Consider the following 4,091-nt stretch of genomic DNA (forward strand, 5'->3'; position numbering starts at 1 on the left):
AAATTTAAGGATGATCTTTTTCCTGGTCAATCATTTCAAGGGAACAATAAATAAAGTAGAAAAGGATGAAATACGTTTTGCATATTTCTGTGGAAGAACGGAAAACATACTTTGAGAGGTTCGGAAAATTCACTGTACAGAATGAACAGCTTGTATACGCTATGTGCAATTTTTCTTGGCTAGGGTATTTGAATGCAAGAGCTCCTCCACTCCTCCAAAGTAAGAAGCCACATTCATTCTTGTCCAAATCCCTCTGTCTCTTCTATTGCAAAAAGAAGTTTTTCCTTTAGTTGTTCATAACTCTTATATGGTGGTAGAGCCAAGAGATTAAAACGTGTATAGCTTCTTGGTAACCAAGTGTCTTTGCCAACTTTTTCAATGCAAAACTTTTGAGGCCCATTACTTGCCATGAGCTCAGGAAATACTCCTAGAGATAAACGGCAGGTTCCAGTGACGAACTGCAATAGTAGCATTCTTACTTCATTGTCTGTCTCTTTCACAAACTCCCATAACTGAATGATTTGCTTGCTGTTTCTTGTATAATGTCGAGAAACAGTATTTCTCTGCCAATCCGTCAAGTCAACCTCCTGCATGCCACACAACATAACCTCTAATTCTCTTTCATCGAAGTACTGTAGCCAGTGATGAGGAACAACTTCATTAAAACCATCAAGGAAAGCTTTGGTCTGTTCTTGTACTCCTTGAGAAAAATGCCATTCTGTCATTAAACCAATATATTCTCCTCAGTCACCAGAATATCTTTGTTCTCCTCAGTCACCAGAATATTGGAAACTCCCAACTTCAGATCATGTGAAGTAACTTTTCCCCAAATCTCCATGTCAACAGAAAAGTATAGTTCTAAGCCACATTCTTCAATGTTGTTATCTCTTATCCAGATAAGAGAGTTATAAAATTCAGTATCAATAGATTCCAAATCCTTAGTAATAAGTTTTTACTTAACATACGCTTGTAGAATGGTAAAGAGAAACCAGTATCGATAAAGTTTCCATGAAATAGTGCCATGGCAATAAAACGACCAACGAGACAGAAGTATGAAAGATGGTCTGGATTAATGTTTGATGCTGGATTTATCTGCAGACAATAGTTGTTCTTCCCTGCATACTCAAATAAGCAATACATTGGGTTCAAAACTTCATGTGAAAGCAAGAACAACCATTCTCTTGCTAGGCCACCATAATCAAGTCCTTCTTCTCCTCTAAATATTATATATAAACACCTCCTCAAGTCATAAGGTTTTAATGCCATAATCTGTTGGAAGGAATCTTCAATGTCTGCCGGGACACATTGATCTTTACATGACTGGGTAGTACATTAGACTGGCACAAATAATGGAAGTGAGCAAGTTTCCACCTAAAGCTGTGTTCAAAAGCAATTTGTGGACCACCTTTGGTTACAGATGACTTCCCGTTGCGAGGATCTTTGAATGTTGTTCTTGCGTTATGATTAACAAAGTACCTTACACCTTCACGAGTATATCTAATTTCCCAGCCTTCTGGCAGAGCTTCTTCATTCTGTAAGCCTTGAGTTCTTGGATCTTCCCACTGGGTTGTTTTTGTGTTATGATTCACAAAGTAAACCCTGACTGTTGAATCCACTCTTTTTTCCCAGCCTGGTGGCAAAGGTCCATAAGGGTGATTTTCTGCAGCTAACATTGAAGCCGAATAGAGGTATCATTGGTTAAACTGTTGCATAGTTCCCTGCAGTTGGTTCCACTGAGATTGCCACTGTTCAAAATTTCGAACCGATTCCATGGTAGGCCACTGCCACATTGTTGTTCCGGTATTATGATACACATAATAAACTCTTCCATGATCATCAACTCTTCTTTCCCAACCTGAGGGTAAAGGTTGTGGTCTCTCCCATGTGGTAGTTGGAGTATTATGATCCACATAATAGGTTCTACCATGAGGATCTTTTCTTCGTTCTCACCCTGATGGCAAGGTTTCCGTGTTGGCATTCCCAGACTCCTGCTATACCGGATCCATACACCCATCTGGCTGTCTTGATTTGGCTGCTTCAAAAGCAGAACTACTTGCAGAATTAGAGACGTCAGGGTCTAATATACTTCTAGATTCAGATCCCAATTCTGCACTGGTAGAAGGAATACATTCATTGTTTTCTGAGGAAGTCAGTATTTCTTGAACTGGAGGATCTTCAACAGTAGCACTAGTGCAATTTGGAGACAAGGCATTTTCTTCAGACACTACTGGAATACCCGTGAGAGAAGCATTATCAGTTGGTGCAAATGAAGATGATTCTCCATTAACAGTGTCATCGGCAGGCTCAGATGTGAGTGGTTTTGCAGCTGGTGTATTTTTGGGTCTGGCAGCAACCTGAGATGGAGATGAAGGTATGTTGTCTCCATTAACTACACACAAGCAGCATGAGTTTTGGACTAGAGTGCTTGTAGGTACATGATTATCTATTCCATTCGTGCCTTCAACAGCCAACCTGGCAGTTGTCCTTGCTGAAGGCTCTCCATTTTCATGTAAGGCATCACCATTTTGCTGTATTTCTATGGTTGGAGATGAGCTGCAGTTTGTTACATTTTCTTGCTCAATCACCAATCCGTCAAGCACAACTGTCAATTGTGCTTTGCCATTCCTGTTTTCCAAGGAAAGTTTTAATTGTTTTTTCACTCTTTCCAATTTTCTATTGTGTATCAACAGAGCTTGTTTCAAATCTGTGGTTGCTTTTCCTAATAAAGCATCTGCTTTTAAAGTGTGATGGCTCCAAACTCGAAATTCCAATGTAGTCTGTGGCGTAACATTTACAGTTAGCTGTTCATCCCATTTTGGATTAGAAGAACTACTGGATTTTGCTGTTTTCCTAACTTCTCCATCTACAACTACTTCTGTATATATTGCTGTTCCGAACCAGTTCTTTTCTCAAGTTTGGCACTAGAAACAGTTACATGTAACTGCAACCTTCCACTGTGGATATTACTAGTATCAGACCTTGGTGAAGCAGTGGCCATGTCCCAAAATTCAGCTAAAACTATGTATCAGGAGCTGCTAGACACTGGGGATACAAAGATGAATAAGACACGATTCCCTATTTCAAGGAGCTGACAACCCCAGCGCTCACACCGAGGTCGAGCTCGCCGACTCCTGACTCTCCCCCGACCCCTACCCCGGCCCTGATTTGCATTTTTCTGATGATTAGTGATGCTGTGTTTGTGGTCCACTTGTATGTCACACTATTCCATTTGTACTTAAATGAGCTCCTGCCGGAAGGAATAGGGACAATTCCTCTTTTACCTGCAGAATATTCAGGGCTTTGGGATTCATGATGTTTTCCCATAAATTGTTACAGAAACAAGTTCTGCTCTGGGCAACATAGAAGACTAGTTTGTATATTTTCATACTAATGAAGATTTATGTCAAATCATTATGAATTTAAATTTCACTGGAGGCCAGGCGCGATGGTTCACACCTATAATCCCAGCACTTTAAGTGGCTGAGGTGGGAGGATTGCTTGAGGCCAGTAGTTCAAGACCAGCCTCAGCAACATAGTGAAACCCCATTTCTACAAAAATTAGCCAGGTGTAGGGGTGCATGTCTATAGTCCCAGCTACTCAGAGGCAGAGGTGGGAGGATTACTTGAGCCCCGGAGTTTGAGGCTGTGCTGAACTGTAATTGCACCACTGCACTTCCAGCCTGGGTGACAGAGTAAGACCCTGTCTCAAAAATAAATAAATAGGCCGGGTGCGGTGGCTCACGCCTGTAATCCCAGCACTTTGGGAGGCCAAGGCAGGCGGATCACCTGAGGTCAGGAGTTTGAGAGAAGCCTGGTCAACATGGCGAAACCCTGTCTCTACTAAAACTACGAAAGTTAGCCGGATGAGATGGCAGGCGCCTGTAATCCCAGCTACTAGGGTGGCTGAGACAGGAGAATTGCTTGGACCCAAGAGGTGGAGGTTGCAGTGGGCCGAGATTACACCATTGCTCTCCAGCCTGGGCCACAGAGCGAGACTCTGTCCGAAAAAAATAAAAAATAAAAAAATAAATCTCATTGAATGTGTTTCAAACAATGATTGACAGTTTTATTTTAAAATGTAAATTTTTACA

General features: G+C 41.4%; 1 pseudogene; it reads right to left on the reverse strand.

Annotated features, from left to right (window-relative positions):
• Positions 1-218: 218 nt before the first annotated feature.
• LOC100583249 lies at positions 219-2,998 on the reverse strand (annotated as a pseudogene).
• Between the last annotated feature and the right edge of the window lie 1,093 nt (positions 2,999-4,091).

Source organism: Nomascus leucogenys, chromosome 21 (genome assembly GCF_006542625.1).
Source record: "Nomascus leucogenys isolate Asia chromosome 21, Asia_NLE_v1, whole genome shotgun sequence".
Lineage (NCBI taxonomy): Eukaryota > Metazoa > Chordata > Mammalia > Primates > Hylobatidae > Nomascus > Nomascus leucogenys.